Source organism: Haliotis rufescens, unplaced genomic scaffold, assembly GCF_023055435.1.
Source record: "Haliotis rufescens isolate VD_foot unplaced genomic scaffold, xgHalRufe1.0.p SCAF_5, whole genome shotgun sequence".
Classification (NCBI taxonomy): domain Eukaryota; kingdom Metazoa; phylum Mollusca; class Gastropoda; order Lepetellida; family Haliotidae; genus Haliotis; species Haliotis rufescens.
In genome coordinates, this window is record NW_025964223.1 from 920,048 (window position 1) to 939,041 (window position 18,994).

The following is an 18,994-nucleotide window of genomic DNA, read 5'->3' on the forward strand; positions in this document are numbered from 1 at the left end:
AATGCGGCGTAGAAATTCACTCACTCACTCACTCACTCACTCACTCAAGGATTGCCTCTTTTATTAATGACTTGTTTCATATGTTCCCGTGTTTTTCAAGTAAACAGTTGACTTGCCTTTGCATGTGTTTGTGACGGGTGCTACCAGTGCAATACGCTCACCTTTTCGTGAACACGTGTTATCATCACTAATTATTAATGATTTATAAACACATGCTAATGATACAGTCGGAAACCTATTCCCGAGATCTCTTGTAGCTATTGAAAGGGTTTTGTCGCTTTTATTCTCTCTAACTGCTGATCTATGTTGATTTTTCCGTCTGTCATCATTAGATATACAAACACGAGCTAGTAACGTTCATCTGTTCATGGTTTCTACCCCAGATCGCTTCCTTTATTCCCAAGGCCAGGATGTGTAATGTTTTCTCGGAACAGCTTGTATCAACAGTCCATCAGGAAAGGGTTAACTGATTCACCTATTAATCATGTCGGTTAATATTCAGGAGACCTGGATGTTAATGCCACGCATGCTCACTATTATCGGCAACTGGTGATTGCGTTTTAATTGTAGCTGCTTTAATCCACCCCCTCTCCCCACATCCTTCACACGGGCCCCTTAATTAAACAGAAAAAGACCGATTACTAACAAACCGATAAACGGTCAAGATAAACCGGCGCTCCGAAGATCCTGATTGGTCGGCGAACATAGGTCAGCGCGCGCTGACCTCGGGTGTGTTCGGTCACGTGTCAGGTCAAAGGCAGCTACCAAGGGCAGGTTTTTTTGGCCTCGCTCGATTGCAACATATGCTTCTCCCTGGCTGTGACGAGAGTGCTCCTGACAGCGTGTTTATCTTCACGGATGGCTTGATTCCAGTCAAATACTTGAGGCAGTTTTCGCCCAAAGCGAATCCAGGGCCCTGCGAGTTAGGAGTTTATCATTGACGGCATTTCGGCCAATTAGTAATTTAGAGACAAATGCACAGGGCTATCGTGTAATCGAAAACGCAGGATTGAGGTCTTGATTTTTTTAATTGTGTTCTTTAATGAACTTGACAACCAAAAAATTCTCCCCTCTGCCTTCTGCTGCTGGTTTTGTCCCAGAGATGAAAGTTACATTACATATTGGGAAAATGCTAATTGTATTTTTATTGTCAAGGAGAGCCAGTGCTATATTGACCCAGTTTAAACGTAAGCCTTTCTTGTTGCATGTGCAGTGCATTACCAGTGGTTTACGCTTTATAGGACCGTGAATGAGAACTTTCAATATGCCGAGTATTTCAAGGAAACGCAAATGCATTTTAAAGAGTTGAAAATTTATTTTCGGAGTTTGTGTGTTGCAGATATTGATTGTGACGTTGTAATTATTCTGTTGGTAGAATATAAAGGTGTCATAATGCGCAGCAGTTTCTGCCCTTTGGTGCATGTAGCTGCTTAAAAGACAGAAGTTGATATTACGCACGACTGCAGTAATTATTAATTTGCATGAAAAATTAAAACCGATCTCACTTGATAAAGGACCCATCAAAACCTGAATTTTGATCATTTCCTTGGGGTACATAACGGGGAAGGAAATCAAATTAAATACCACAATAGCTCCGCATAACGAGCAAAAATATCTGCATAGGTCGCGTGGCAAATTCGGGTCCATTGTCGGCCTTGGATTAAAATTATCTTGCGTAAAATAATCCTGTTCCTATACAATGAAAGTATAATCTATTTATCAACAAACTCAGGGGTGAGGCTGTTCGTCTTAGCCATGTAGCGCCTGAATACATCATCAACGGTGCACGTGCCACGATGGTAACGGCTAAGGAAAGTAGTCCCGGCGCACACGCACAAAACACGGACAATAACGACCTCTCTGGAGCGTGGTACAATGGTACACTGGAACTAGACAACAAGAACTGCGATCTCCAGCAGTCAAAGACTGGATTTCAAACTTTGGTAACTGTAGCCGGCCTTAATTGAACAGCCATTGGTAGACGAAATGAATTCCGGCTACACACAGAGAGAGCACATGCCTCGCTAGCCAGGCCCATCTAACCCACAAACGGCTTAAACGGCATCAATTGTTTGTGGTGGGCTCTTCAGACAGATCTTTATTAGGGCTTAACTCCAAGTTATTGTTTCACGGACGCAAGCATTAGCGGGACGAGACTCGCAAAGGGAGACATGACAATGTCCCTTGCACGGCAGATGAAGCTGGATACTAAAACCGTTCCATCACCTGCTCCAGTAGACATTAAGTGGTCATCTGTGCTCGCCTTGCTTTAGTTTGGTAGACGCCTCGCGGGGGACCCTCGAACTAGTTTTTCGCATTAAAGAGTTAGATCTGGGTCATAAAGTAAACATGTGTGTTTGTCGTTATTCGTGTTGTAACAAACCATCTTTGGGGAGTGTATTAGAAACATTGACGGAACAATATCCTTCCTGACGTTAACGTTGTCCAGGTGTCCGGTACTTCCCGGTCTCTGTTGAATGTATCGCAAAGGCACTGCTCGGTGCTGACCATTTGATACTCTGATGCGGTATGAGATAACTGTTGAAAAGAGTAATGTGAAAAACTAATTTATCTTCACTTTTAACGTAAACAAATAAACTATCCTCTGCACCTGTTGGGTGTTCTTAGAAGTAACGTGACGTGGTCCCAAAATATCGCTTGGTGTCTCCTTTCAGAGATTAAAGATGTATATATATTTGGAAAATATTGTGTCAAACAAAAAAATTCCAGTTTGACCACAAGCAAACAAACAATCTTTATGGCTGGCTATTGTTTCAATTATATTCGAGTGGGAGGGGTAGTGAAGTGGTTAAAAGTTCGCTTGTCACGCCCCCATTATGTAAATTTAAATCGTGATGTTGCTAGAAGATTGCTAATACGCGACTTAAAACTATACCAGGACACTTTTCAGATGTTTACGAAATTTCATGTCAATGATTCCCTATCTGTTCCCTTATTTCTTTTCCCAAGTATATTTACTGCTTCAGCGAAACCCGTCGGTAAGGATATCAGTGACAGGCCGGCATTCGGGATTCAAATTCCCTATTGGCAGATCCTACCTTTGCAAAGAGAGGCAACTCCGCACAGAGAATATGTTACCAGAACGCAAAAGCATCAGGCTTGTTTGTTTGTTGTTTAACGCTGCACTCAGTAATTTTCCAACCATATGACGGCGAACTGTAAATAATCGAATTTGGACCAGACAATCCAGTGATTGACATCGTGATCATCAACCTACGCAATTGGGGTATGCATTGTATGCCTTGTTTGAACTTGGATGGCGACAAATGTCTATTGTGTAGGTCCGCTAGTCAGTAATAGTTTGTTGATATTTATTTGAAACATTACAGTACGTACATACTAATCTGACCGCCTCCGTGGTCTAGAGGTAGAGCGTCCGCCCGGAGAGCGGAAGGTTGGGGGTTCGATCCCCGGCCGCGTCATATCAAAAGACGGTAAGACATGGTACTAACTGTTACCCTGCCTGGCGTTTGGCATGAAGGGGCTAAACAAGGACTGGTCGGCTCGGAGTCTGAGTGAATATACTGTCTGAGTGGGGTATTCATGTTAAACTGCGTATCGGTATGTCAGTGGGCTAGCAATATAAAGTCGGCAACAGCCCGGACTAGTACAAGCAGCCATACAGACGTGTACTTAGGTATATAGGTGCAATAATCTTGGACGCGACGTTAAACCCCATTTCACCCCATAATAAACTGCCAAATGTCTTGTTGTATTGTCAGTATAATTTTTTATTGCATAACCTCCATAACATCACATGTTTAATATAATTATCAGTTCAGTTTTTGCATAAACAGTATGACGTCAAAGGCGTGTTATAACAATCGGATCAGTTGTATTATTAACAACTTGGCGTTTGTGTAAGTATCTGTTCAGTAACAGTATACACTTTATGACGTCAAGGGGCTATTTAGATGCAGTGACTAACTTCGGATATTTTCCGCTTTGTTCAGTTTGTCATGACAAAGGCAATGTCCTAGACTGCACAACGAAACATGTCTGAACATCTATAATTATAATGCAATGCTATAACCAAAAGCGACAAAACCGTTTTCATAATCACAAGAAATTGTCCACTGTACCATTTCGACTATATTGATACTTGTCGATTCTTAAATTGAAATATTATGTCCGTAAAATAATTTTGTGTAAAACAAACAAACAAACAAACAAACAAACAAACAACAAATGGTATACAATCAACAATTGTATTACAAAATTAACTAGGGTTACAAATTAATACAAATTTCTACCCAGCAATTACAATGGCAACAACCCGGGTCTTCAGGTAGAATTCCACACAAAAAATCTGCCCCGGAATCAATCCACATTTTGACGACCTGAAATAAATATTTTCAGATTTATTTTAATAACTTCTACCACGCTTGCTATAAAAGCCAACGCACTGACTTTTTATCAACACTGACTAACGATACTGAGGACTGGATAGCCACAGTAGATCGGATTGTCAAAATGGATGCTTTATAATAGTACTAATTCTGTCTCATTATACCGCGTTTGTTGGGAAGGGTTACTCGTGCTATCGGTCACTGGTTTGCTTAGTCCAGACTCGATCACTCACAGACCGCATCGATATCGCATATACACAGTGGCAAACAAAAATCTAATCGTTCTCATTGACTGTAATAATTACACCCCTTTGTTTAGTTCAATAATTTCATACACAACCCGTGCTGTCAATCCAAAGAGATGAACACGACCCCACGCTGTGCCAAGAAGCGCCAAATCGGCGTCATCACGCATACGGGTGTGACGAACACCTGTTTTAGTAGGTGACGACAAACACCATATCTCTGACCAACAATGCTACCCCACCTACCGGGCGCCAGGGCGAGGGTACACGTCCAGCACGTGCGCGTTACACGAATTCCACCTCTCCCACAAGCTTAACACAGCAAATGCGTTGTACTTTAGCTTATTCATGAAGGGACGACAGCCTGACTTTGACACTCAACAAAGGTTTACAACTTCTCGAGTTTGACATTCTCATAATACATGACACATAGCACCTTTAATATAATGGCCTGTAAATCAGACACGGGCTTGTGCAGTTGGAATCACTGTATTTAAATATTCTGTGTCAAATATACGTTACATGCTTTGTGTCAGCAGTAATTGGCTAGCCATCAATGCCAGCACCCTATAGCTAATACACCGCCAGCCGTTGTAGGTATTAGAGAAAACATTATTGTACAGTCCCAGATGTAAAGATAAGAAAAGATATAGGTTATACAGGAAAACCAATGTAATATTAGCCTGCAACGCACCGCCACCCCCTACCCCATCTTGTCCGACCACGCCCATATGCCACTCTCATTTGCCTGTATCTCTTCCTAAATCGGTCGCAACGATTTCCTGGCTTCTGGCGGTGTTGAGAGAAAGGCGCTATTTTGTATAAAACGCTCAATCAGGGCTAGCGTATGAAGCATCATGGACCTGATCATGATACAACTAAATATTTCAGCTCTTTCAGATTTAAGGTTGTCATCCGTTAAAAAATCAATTACATGAAACATTTGTGGTCGAGGAATGTCCTCGTTAATTTAGCCTTCTAATGTTTTGGGGGTTTTCATAAAACGAATATGGCAAATTGTGGGTTGATTTCTTTGTTTTAATTCAAATATATTGCATCAGGCATAATAAGCACATATTGTATTGAATAGTATTTTATATTTATTTAAGGGTCACATATTCACATGAATTCGGTAATTAAGTGCCTCTTACTAAATATTTCAGTCCTCATGTCCTCGGTGTGGCTTAGTCCTCGGTGTGACTCAGTCCTTAGTGTGGCCCAGTCCTCAGTGTGGTACAGTCCTCGGTGTGGCCCAGTCTTCGGTGTGGTACAGTCCTCGGTGTGACCCAGTCCTCGGTGTCTCCCAGTCCTCTCAGTACTCGGTGTGGCCCAATCCTCGGTATGGCCCAGTCCTTGATGTGGCTCAGTTCTCGGTGTGCCCCAATCCTAGGTGTGGCCAAGTTCTCGGTCTGGTCCAGTCCTCGGTATGGCCCAGTCCTCGGTGTGGCTCAGTTCTCGGTGTGGCTCAGTCCTCGGTGTGGCTCAGTCCTCGGTGTGGCTCAGTTCTCGGTGTGCCCCAATCCTAGGTGTGGCCCAGTTCTCGGTCTGGTCCAGTCCTCGGTATGGCCCAGTTCTCGGTGTGGCTCAGTTCTCGGTGTGGCCCAGTCCTCGGTGTGGTCCAGTCCTCGGTGTGGTCCAGTCCTCGGTGTGACCAAATCCTCGGTGTGGCTTAGTCCTCGGTGTGGCCCAGTCCTCGGCGTGACCCAGTCCTCTCAGTCCTCGGTGTGGCCCAGTCCTCGGTGTGGCCCAGTCCTCGGCGTGACCCAGTCCTCTCAGTCCTCGGTGTGGTCCAGTCCTCGGTATGGCTCAGTCCTCGGTGTGGCTCAGTTCTCGGTGTGACCCAATCCTCGGTATGGCTCAGTCCTCGGTTTGGCCCAGTCCTCTCAGTCCTCGGTTTGGCCCAGTCCTCTCAGTCCTCGGTATGGCTCAGTCCTCGGTGTGGCTCAGTTCTCGGTGTGACCCAATCCTCGGTATGGCTCAGTCCTCGGTTTGGCCCAGTCCTCTCAGTCCTCGGTTTGGCCCAGTCCTCTCAGTCCTCGGTGTGGCTCAGTCCTCGGTGTGGCTCAGTTCTCGGTGTGGCCCAGTCCTCTCAGTCCTCGGTGTGGCCCAGTCCTCTCAGTCCTCGGTGTGGCCCAGTCCTCTCAGTCCTAGGTGTGGCCCAGTCCTCTCAGTCCTCGGTGTGGCCCAGTCCTCGGTGTGGCTCAGTTCTCGGTGTGACCCAATCCTAGGTGTGGCCCAGTCCTCTCAGTCCTCGGTGTGGCCCAGTCCTCGGTGTGGCCCAGTCCTCTCATTCCTCGGTGTGGCTCAGTCCTCGGTGTGGCCCAGTCCTCGGCGTGACCCAGTCCTCTCAGTCCTCGGTGTGGCCCAGTCCTCGGTGTGGTCCAGTCCTCGGTGTGACCAAATCCTCGGTGTGTCTCAGTCCTCAGTGTGGCCCAGTCCTCGGCGTGACCCAGTCCTCTCAGTCCTCGGTGTGGCCCAGTCCTCGGTGTGGTCCAGTCCTCGGTGTGACCAAATCCTCGGTGTGGCTCAGTCCTCGGTGTGGCCCAGTCCTCGGTGTGGCCCAGTCCTCTCAGTCCTTGGTGTGGCCCAGTCCTCGGTGTGGCCCAGTCCTCTCAGTCCTCGGTGTGGCCCAGTCCTCGGTGTGGCCCAGTCCTCTCAGTCCTCGGTGTGGCTCAGTCCTTGGTGTGGCTCAGTCCTCGGTGTGGCTCAGTCCTCGGTGTGGCCCAGTCCTCGGTGTGGCTCAGTCCTTGGTGTGACTCAGTCCTCGGTGTGGCTCAGTCCTCGGTGTGGCTTAGTCCTCGGTGTGGCCCAGTCCTCGGTGTGGTCCAGTCCTCGGTGTGGTCCAGTCCTCTCAGTCCTCGGTGTGGCTCAGTCCTCGGTGTGGCCCAGTCCTCTCAGTCCTCGGTGTGGCTCAGTCCTCGGTGTGGCTCAGTCCTCGGTGTGGCCCAGTCCTCGGCGTGACCCAGTCCTCTCAGTCCTCGGTGTGGCCCAGTCCTCGGTGTGGCCCAGTCCTTGGTGTGACTCAGTCCTTAGTGTGGCCCAGTCCTCGGTGTGGTACAGTCCTCGGCGTGACCCAGTCCTCTCAGTCCTCGGTGTGGCTCAGTCCTCGGTGTGGCTCAGTTCTCGGTGTGACCCAATCCTCGGTATGGCTCAGTCCTCGGTTTGGCCCAGTCCTCTCAGTCCTCGGTTTGGCCCAGTCCTCTCAGTCCTCGGTGTGGCTCAGTCCTCGGTGTGACTCAGTCCTCGGTGTGGCTCAGTCCTCGGTGTGGCTTAGTCCTCGGTGTGGCCCAGTCCTCGGTGTGGTCCAGTCCTCGGTGTGGTCCAGTCCTCTCAGTCCTCGGTGTGGCTCAGTCCTCGGTGTGGCCCAGTCCTCTCAGTCCTCGGTGTGGCTCAGTCCTCGGTGTGGCTCAGTCCTCGGTGTGGCCCAGTCCTCGGCGTGACCCAGTCCTCTCAGTCCTCGGTGTGGCCCAGTCCTCGGTGTGGCCCAGTCCTTGGTGTGACTCAGTCCTTAGTGTGGCCCAGTCCTCGGTGTGGTACAGTCCTCGGCGTGACCCAGTCCTCTCAGTCCTCGGTGTGGCTCAGTCCTCGGTGTGGCTCAGTTCTCGGTGTGACCCAATCCTCGGTATGGCTCAGTCCTCGGTTTGGCCCAGTCCTCTCAGTCCTCGGTTTGGCCCAGTCCTCTCAGTCCTCGGTGTGGCTCAGTCCTCGGTGTGGCTCAGTTCTCGGTGTGGCCCAGTCCTCTCAGTCCTCGGTGTGGCCCAGTCCTCTCAGTCCTCGGTGTGGCCCAGTCCTCTCAGTCCTAGGTGTGGCCCAGTCCTCTCAGTCCTCGGTGTGGCCCAGTCCTCGGTGTGGCTCAGTTCTCGGTGTGACCCAATCCTAGGTGTGGCCCAGTCCTCTCAGTCCTCGGTGTGGCCCAGTCCTCGGTGTGGCCCAGTCCTCTCATTCCTCGGTGTGGCTCAGTCCTCGGTGTGGCCCAGTCCTCGGCGTGACCCAGTCCTCTCAGTCCTCGGTGTGGCCCAGTCCTCGGTGTGGTCCAGTCCTCGGTGTGACCAAATCCTCGGTGTGTCTCAGTCCTCGGTGTGGCCCAGTCCTCGGCGTGACCCAGTCCTCTCAGTCCTCGGTGTGGCCCAGTCCTCGGTGTGGTCCAGTCCTCGGTGTGACCAAATCCTCGGTGTGGCTCAGTCCTCGGTGTGGCCCAGTCCTCGGTGTGGCCCAGTCCTCTCAGTCCTTGGTGTGGCCCAGTCCTCGGTGTGGCCCAGTCCTCTCAGTCCTCGGTGTGGCCCAGTCCTCGGTGTGGCCCAGTCCTCTCAGTCCTCGGTGTGGCTCAGTCCTTGGTGTGGCTCAGTCCTCGGTGTGGCTCAGTCCTCGGTGTGGCCCAGTCCTCGGTGTGGCTCAGTCCTTGGTGTGACTCAGTCCTCGGTGTGGCTCAGTCCTCGGTGTGGCTTAGTCCTCGGTGTGGCCCAGTCCTCGGTGTGGTCCAGTCCTCGGTGTGGTCCAGTCCTCTCAGTCCTCGGTGTGGCTCAGTCCTCGGTGTGGCCCAGTCCTCTCAGTCCTCGGTGTGGCTCAGTCCTCGGTGTGGCTCAGTCCTCGGTGTGGCCCAGTCCTCGGCGTGACCCAGTCCTCTCAGTCCTCGGTGTGGCCCAGTCCTCGGTGTGGCCCAGTCCTTGGTGTGACTCAGTCCTTAGTGTGGCCCAGTCCTCGGTGTGGTACAGTCCTCGGCGTGACCCAGTCCTCTCAGTCCTCGGTGTGGCTCAGTCCTCGGTGTGGCTCAGTCCTCGGTGTGGCCCAGTCCTCGGCGTGACCCAGTCCTCTCAGTCCTCGGTGTGGCCCAGTCCTCGGTGTGGCCCAGTCCTCTCAGTCCTCGGTGTGGCCCAGTCCTCGGTGTGGCCCAGTCCTCGGCGTGACCCAGTCCTCTCAGTCCTCGGTGTGGCTCAGTCCTCGGTGTGGCTCAGTCCTCGGTGTGGCCCAGTCCTCGGCGTGACCCAGTCCTCTCAGTCCTCGGTGTGGCTCAGTCCTCGGTGTGGCCCAGTCCTCGGCGTGACCCAGTCCTCTCAGTCCTCGGTGTGGCCCAGTCCTCGGTGTGGCCCAGTCCTCGGTGTGGCTCAGTCCTCGGTGTGACCCAGTCCTCGGTGTGGCTTAGTCCTCGGTGTGGCCCAGTCCTCGGTGTGGCCCAGTCCTCGGTGTGACCCAGTCCTCTCATTCCTCGGTGTGGCCCAGTCCTTGGTGTGGCCCAGTCCTTGGTGTGACTCAGTCCTTGGTGTGACTCAGTCAGTGGTGTGGTACAGTCCTTGGTGTGGCCCAGTCCTTGGTGTGGCCCAGTCCTTGGTGTGACTCAGTCCTTAGTGTGGCCCAGTCCTCGGTGTGGCCCAGTCCTTGGTGTTGTACAGTCCTTGGTGTGGTACAGTACTCGGTGTTGTACAGTCCTTGGTGTGGTACAGTACTCGGTGTGGTACAGTCCTCGATGTGGCCCAGTCCTCGGCGTGGCTCAGTCCTCGGTGTGACTCAATCAATGTAATCCTAGTCAGCTACATGTCTCATTTAATGCGATCCAGTCATCTACATGTCTCATTTAATGCGATCCAAGTCAGTTACATGTCTCATTTAATGCGATCCAAGTCAGTTACATATCTCATTTAATGCGATCCAAGTCAGCTACATGTCTCCTTTAATGCGATCCAATTAAGTTATATATCTCATTTAATGTGATCCAGTCAGTAACGTATCTCATTTAATGCGATCCAAGTCAGCTACATGTCTCATTTAATGCGATCCAAGTCAGTTACATATCTCATTTAATGCGATCCAAATCAGTTACATATCTCATTTAATGCGATCCAAGTCAGCTACATATCTCATTTAATGCGATCAAAAACAGTTACATATGTGATCCAGTCAGCTACATGTCTCATTTAATGCGATCTAAGTCAGCTGAAACAAAATTGCTCTGACGAAAAACTCACGTATTTCCTGATGTTCCGACATGAACTGATTCAGGGTGGGATACACAGGGCGAATAAACAGCTTACAGCATCAATCACAAGTCCACAAACAACACTAATGACTAACTGGGACCATACCCTCGGGGCGTGGTGAAAGACACGCCCATCTTGGACAGGTCAGAAGTCAATTAGGAGCGAGCATGCCTCGTTATCTCGATACGGTCATTGATTAAACCAAATCATTTGCAGTTGGGCAGCGTCTTGAATATAAAAGCACTGCTTAATCCAAGCTGCAGTTGGGCAGCGTCTTGAATATAAAAGTACTGCTTAATCCAAGCTCTCTACCTGGGGGCATTTGACCAGCTGGAGTTAGGCTGGCAACATTTGGCCGATATCGGCCATTTCCGTACGTTCCGTAAATATGATTCGGTATTAGAAACAAATGCTGTCGATTCATTACATCTTGAATGTTGTAGGCATTACATTGTTTCTTGTGTATCATGCGACGGTTATGATTCAACTTGTGTAAGGTGCTGACGTATTTGGCAGTTGGGCTGCATAGGGCTACCTGATTGGTTTAACCGGACATGAAGCGTTTTTGAAAGAAGCATTCTTTTTAAAATAAAATTTACAATAAATACTACAATTGATTCCTTAGCAAAAAGACGTGGAACAGGGAGGGATGTGGGTGCGGGAGTGTAGGATGGGGGTTGGTGGGGGGCGGGGTATGGTGTGTGTGTGGGGGGGGGGGGGGGGGATGTTGGTGGATCAGGGTGGTGGTGGAGGGAAAGTGGGTATTGGTGTGAACATGTTATGAAGGCTCATTAGATAGCTGCAGTGTGTATGACACTTAGAAAGTGGCAGTGAATGGTAATGACAGGTTACCACGACAACGTGTCCATAAAAAGATATGGTCAACGTTTTCAGTGAATCTGTCTGATCATAAAACAACAACTTGCCACGTCGCTTTTTTCCGGAATGACACGAGTGGTCACGAGTGGCCGGAGATTCATCTCCTTATTGTACTCGCCTAACAACTTCTCATAATTGGCAGCACTGGATACAATAATTATATATACCCTTGTCAGACCACACAAAACAATATTACTGTAATGACAGCCTGTTAGACCACTCTTAAGGGGGTGCCTTCTTCGTCCACCCCATGTCACTAAGGGTCAATGGTCAGCGACTAGGATTAAGGCGGGGATTAAGGTCAATTATTAGTTATTTAAACATAACGTCGAGATTGTCAGAAGCATCAAACAGATTTGCCAGAATGTGCTTTGTTCCTAAAAGTCCTCAGGCTAATGGCTTTCTGGAATCACGACTACAAATTTACGAGCACATGTCGGCCAAATCTCATAATCAAGATTTGAAATATAAGCTGTCAGCAGTGTTGAGGGAAATGCGTTTTTTTATCATCTTGCTCCGCAGATGTGATGCATATAAGCACCACATTCGCTTTCATTAAAGTCTGTACACATCAATTATACAATTATCGGAGTAGGGATATGGAAACAGGGATGTCCATATATTCATGGTAACAATTAGAGAACATGTGGTACTATCAGCAGGAATGTAATGATTAATTTTATGTATATACCTCATGTGAAAAACATTAAATGCAATGTGAGACATAGCATAAGGCGTGTGATCTATAAGCAAACAGTCACAAATATGAAGGAAAAGATCAAATTTTGAGAAGACATATTTTACTTCTCACAAAGTGTTGATTAATTTGTAAACGGAAACCTTCATAGCAGGATAATATGGGAACGCGGAAACAAAATCACCCCTCATTAGGGCTTACATTTTTTAATTTTTTTCACCAGACTGGCTTAAAAAAATTAAACAAACCACCGATCGTACCTTGTTCTTTTGCTTTCAATCTGTAAATCATGCAAATACAAGCGACAAAACCTTTGCCATTATCATAAGAAATCTCTCTTGATAGCAATCCGCTGTCCACGATTCCGGCTAAATCAGGAGAAGCGTTAATAAATCAAATAGTATCCTGCCCCACCGGTGGCACCCGTCACAAACACATGCAAAGGCAAGTCAATGGTTCACCTGAAGAAACACGGGAACATATGGTACAAGTCAAAAAAAGGTAACTGACATCATTTTTGTCACTGATGTTTGGAAGTGTTCCATGTCTACCTTTTTTTAAAGGGAGATCGAGTATGCTCGATTGAACCTCAAAAGTTCGAATGACATGTTTACACCAAAAGCTGGAGCTGCTGGAATATTGCTCCATATAAAGTTGACTAGTGGAACGTTGAAGTCATCCATTTGTCATACCGGCCATGAGTTTTTTGTCACACTGAATCTTTATGGATAGATCTAAATATGAGTGAGTGAGTGAGTCTGGTTTTACGCCGCTTTTAGCAATATTCCAGCAATATCACGGCGGGGGACACAAGAAATGGGCTTCACACATTGTACCCATGTCGGGAATCGAACCCGGGACTTCGGCGTGACGAGCGAACGCTTTAACCACTAGGCTACCCGACCGCCCCGATCTAAATATGAAACTGAAGAGGCGGTCTCACTGGTCCCTTCTATTTCGGCCTCATGTGGGTAGGTAAGTGGAAGAAGATCTTTATTGAACACTATCATGCCTAAGCTACTAAATCAGCAGGTGCACTCACGACGTCACTCACGTCAAACAAACCTTCATGTTCCCTAATTTCTCTCCGTCAGTATGTTAATCAAGGCGGAGAAGTTGTAAGCTTCGTTTCTCATTTAATCCGAACAAAGTCCATTATATTTCTCATTTAATGCGATCCAAGTAATTTATCACATTACTTTTGAAAAGGAATAAACGCATATAAGTATAAATATATTTTAGAAGATGTGACTCATGTGACATTCGCGTCTTCTAGCTCTTAGCTGTTTTTCTCAAAGAAAGATCTTTTATACTTAAATTTATTATTATCCCTGAATACGTAAGTTCTATTATTAACCTGTGATCTTTGGCATCTAGTCTCTGAAATGAACATATTTTACAGAAAAAAACAGTTGTTAAATTATAGTTATAAAAAAAATGTGGTAAAAAGGAGCCCAAAGACTTTCTTCATTTTCAGATACAGCAGAAATCTAGACTTGCCAGACATTAAAGACTTGCATGGGCTGTATTGGATACATTTGTTTCAGGGTCTGTATGACAGACTATTACACCTGATGCCCAACTCTGAACGAAAGGTCAGAACTAGAGGTTCGTTTATATATCAGTTAGTTTATATCAGTTGCTTTATATATCAGTTATTTCATATATCAGTAAGTTTATATATCAGTTAGTGTGTATATCAGTACATCTATATATCAGTTAGTTATATCAGTTGGTTTATATATCAGTTAGTTTATATATCAGTTAGTTAATATATTAGTTATGTCACTCCAGTTTGGGAGAATTTTCAAAAGGTATGCAGGTCTTCTAACCCATGGCCATGGATCCTGACACATCTAAGGGAGACAACTACACGGGAAACTAAGAGCAACTGGATGTGCTCAGTGGAACAACTTCACTCTCTGGTGTATGACGTCACGGGTCCGCCGTCTCTACATTACACAGATGCAGAATAGAATTAAAACTTCTTTATTATTCCCGCCGTGTGAGTTGATACTTTTCACTGAAAAAAATTAAAACTGACGGGACACAGGCCAAATTTCGAGGCCCGTACGTTAAATGGTATCCATTAAAGTGTGTGTATACAAATGACATTGTTTTCTCATTCCGTTAGGTTTTGTTTAAACAGTTGTCAACCTGGTCAAGTGATGTATTTTCTGACCCTACAGACAAGAGTATTCAGTGACCACTTTAAAAAATATTGTTTTGCAACCCAATTTCCTCAAAGCCATTTTTGTGATATGCAGCTTTGACTAAGTGTGACTGCTGGGCATAAAGGTTTTCACCCATGTTTGAAAGTGGCTAAAATGAAACGAACAAAATATGGTTATTCGATGGTGATGTTCCACACTTGTGTTTTTGACCTTAAGTTTGCAGTGTTTCGGGGATTGTTGCCAGCCTAGTAACGTTTTGATAACATTTATATGATTTCCAATTTTCAAGTGAATACCTTCTTTTGGCCGGCAGTTTAGTCACACACGAGAGCCTACAGGTTATTGAGCAAAATACAATTTTAACGTTTTTCATATTTAGAATATTATTTTAAAAATCAATTTTACTTCTCTGAAATTTAACTTACTGTTGGTTTAATGTGCAGGCGGGAATAAATATTAAATTTTTAGAAATATTTTTTCCATATTTGTCATCTTAGTGCACGTGGTTCTTCGTCACAACGTCACGTGGTGAACGTGCATCTAGCCCTTCTCGCGGCCCTCCGGGGCAGTGGTCAGCTGTAAACACGCAGGTCAAGCAGGTTAATGAGGCAATTAGCGGACTCCCAGGTCCTTCCTCCCTCTTGGCGAGCTGTCATTTACTCGACACGTGAAAAAAACACCCTTGTTATTTGACCTGAAAGACTTTCATCGGAAGTGCAATGTCTTTTTTGACATACTTATTTGGCATAATCACTCTCGGACACGACCACTTTAAGGGAAGACATTCATTATCTAAACACTGATGGGCAAGCTATGCATATATATGTCTGTGTATGTTAAAGCGCCGGAGTTAGGATAGTTCTACAAAGCATTTAAGCTCCTACGATTGTCGTTAGTCTATATGACAATATTGGAGTAACGGTCGTCCTAACGCTAATATCGGGACCGAGGACCCTAACAAAGCTATCAAAAAGTATTGTGCTCATTTTAAATCTATGCTAGAGGACAGCCTTTTGTGAAACCGGGTCTAGACACTGTGCAGCACCAAACGTAAAGACCGGGGAACGAGGCCACTGTGAATAAAGCAATCTCAGCACTAAGTATGCCTTAACGCTATGTTAAGTATGGTCGTCTCGATCCACGTTGCACTAAGCCCGCTTTGTGGACGTCACCCTAAGCCCATATAGGAGTTTCCACACTTTTCGAGGACTGCAATTACGACGTCGTAGCACTAAGATCGCTTTGTGGAGGGGTCCTAGAACACAACAGTCAATCTATAATAGGCCCTTGTATCACGTGTACATCGTTAACGTCAACGTACCATTATCTATATCTGACTGACGTTAAGATTACTTGCACATATATATATTTGATTTAATTTTATCATACATAAGACATATAACCTTATCACAATAGTTATAACATCCATACATTCATAGGTAACAGTGCAGATCCATACGTATTATTAATATATATCTGTTACAAACAAAAGAAAAACTTAATCATTAAGTGGAACTTGTAGATGTCCTTTGTAGTGCATGTTATATCCGTGCCTCTGTTTGCCATACCTGTGTATCTAGGAAATGGCCCAAGACGCTTAAATTCACTGGGAAGAGTTGCGTCCCTTAAAGCGACTTAGCGCGCTGGGCCATCTTCTAGAGCACAGGTATCGAATCCCAAGGGCAGGATCCGATTTTAACCCTTGGTTCTCGCTGAAGGATCAGACTGGTTGATGTATGCCATCTAGATAATTAAGTAGATCGATGCTCACTGGATTTTCTGATCCATTCTCATTTTTTTACAGACCGCCGTCATATGGCTAGAATAATGCCGAGTGCGACAACAAAGAAAAAAAACAATTTATGATATAAGACAATATGTCAAATATATATTTTCTCCATTCCGATAACAAGTTGAAACACGAGCAATAGTGTGTACTACAATCTGATTGGTTGAAAAACGTTGTTAAACACGATTGAATTCCTGAAATATTTCGGACTTTTAACTGCGTGTGTATACTTAAACAAATTCAACCCAAAACGTAAAACTTTTCACGTTCGATTCTTTTAAATATTTCTTTCCAAATCTTTTTTTCTATAACTGTTAACTTAGAACATGTTAATGTCATCGTACGCAAAACCCGTTTACATGCTTTGTTTCAAGTCATGATAAGTTTGCAGATAATTCAGAAAGCGATGACTTGATACCTGATAACAACGGTTCTACATAACAAGAGGCTGGCCCAGCCTTCACATTCTAAATCATTCATTGTCTGCAGTTATTCGTTTTCTGCGCTCAGTAGGCATGTGATTGTCTCAGCGAGGAAGGATGCGTGTGATTCTCTAGGGCAAATGTAACGTAATTAACTTTGATTACAATATTAGCCCCAAACCTCTATCTAGATGAAAAGATCGCGTTGTTTATAACTGCAATATTGCGACAATTTGCTTCCTGCAATTCTCACTCTAGAAGTCTGGTGGCATCGTTAGTGTGGTTGTTTATAAGCATATTACCACTGCCGGAAGTAGTGAGGCAAGTTTGTTTGGGATGGTCATGTCGATAAACATATGTTATCACGATAATCTTCTGGCGTTGTAAATATTAAGCTAATAGACACCATTAGGAGCTTTAAAGGATAATAGACAAGGGTGTTCGTGTAATAAATTGTATAATTACACGTGTCATGCATTTGACAGTAATTCCGTTTCAGACAAACTTTTGGGATTAATTGTCATTCCGTTCATTCGTTTCTTCGTTTCACCCTTCAGATTTTCGATCCACCCAAACGTAAATCATTATATTTCTCGCAGTTTGCCCATGGCTAGATACTTAACATGATAAACTGGCGGGATCCAACAGTGGAATGAATGTTGTTTTACGCCAGCAATGTTCCAGCTATATTTAAAAACATGGGCAGGTGAACCAGTGGTTGATCGCTTAGCAGGGCAGTGAATGTGCAAGATGGACGAACACGCTTCGGGAGTGAGACGTTTATTCGTCAGTGTAACTGTAAGAACATCAAATATTTTACACACTGAAACATATTAAAGGAATAATAAAAAAAATTACCGCACCCATAATCCAGTCTTCACCACAGTAGTACAAACCGTTTGACATAATATACATCTTACTCTTACCTCATCTCTTATGATGTGCAGTAAGCAGCGGTGTAAGAGCCAAGTACATATATTTGATTAAGTGTAAAAAGATTATAAATCTCTTACAAAATACATACACATGATAAATAGGTACTAGGTTATTTGGAACATATTATATACTTAACTAATAACGGAATTAATTCACATGACATGAATTTACAGGCGTGACACATTCAATGTGTTACACAAATATAAAACCTATACAGTCCATATTCATGAAACTGTCCTTACGCCCTGGGTGAGACTAGGATGTCTTCCAGGTTATAGAAGCGCAGCTTTCCAGAGGAATACAGCGAGACTATATACATGCATTTTAAAGTATTACTCCCGTATATTACAGACAGTATATCATACAGAATTAATCATTTAGACCATAGGCTATTTCTTAAAACAACACTTACTCTGAGGTTGGTGGTTAAAGCGTTCGCTTGTAACGCGATTCCAAACATGGGCACAATGTGTGAAGATCAGGCCTATGCCCCCGCCGTGATATTGCTGGAATATTGCTTAAACTGGCGTAAAACTATACTCACTCACTCACTCACTCACTCGCTACAGTAGCTGGGATGTATAATTTTATTATCTTCATATTCATTTACTTATTTTATTTCCTTTCCTTGTCCCTTCTCAATGGTGTATATTAAGCTAAGTTATGTATTTATACTCATATACCTTATGTGTATGTACGGATAAATGTACGTTTACTTATTAGTGTAAGTTTTAAACATGTGCATGTGCGTACATATGCTTGCTTCTCAGAATTTTAAGTTTTTACCAAGAATTATTCTTGACTTTACTGTCTCCCATAGCCCCTTTGTACACGTGTTTTAATGCGTCATGCTCCGCTGAGTTTTGTCTTCTTAATGTACAAATGGTGAGACACAAATAGACTACTTTGACTGAATGTAACGGGACCTCTCCAGCCCCGGAGTATTCTCAAGGGGTATCAACGTCAGTAACTTCTCCTAGTGCCTACAGTGCACATTTCCTACAATAGTAGGGGGCACGGGTGGCCCAGTCGTCTAAGGCGCCGCGATTCGCTGTGCAGAGTTGCGTCCCCTGGACACGCCAGAAACCTATGATTGTGGGTTCGAATCCCGGTTCGCCCCGATGGTTTGTCAGCACCGTACCCGTGCTCGTGGGTTTCACCAAAGTGGTAAACGTCTGAGACCTGCATCACTTCGGGCTTTCCTCCCACATCAAGCTGACACGCCGTGATATAACTGGAATAATGGTAAAAGCGGCGTTAAACCCAACTCACTCACTCACTCCTACAATACTATCAAACCATCTTCATGGTTCAGGGCACACAACAGCAAAGCCTTCATCCCTCTACTGTAACTTATCCATGCAATGCCATTCTCAACAAACAAGGAATACTTTTATGGTATATTTAGTGGATATTTTTTATCATAATACAAATTTATAAAAAATATAATGTAAAATAATTATAATTGACATAATATAATATGATATAATATTATAATTCACATTCGTGA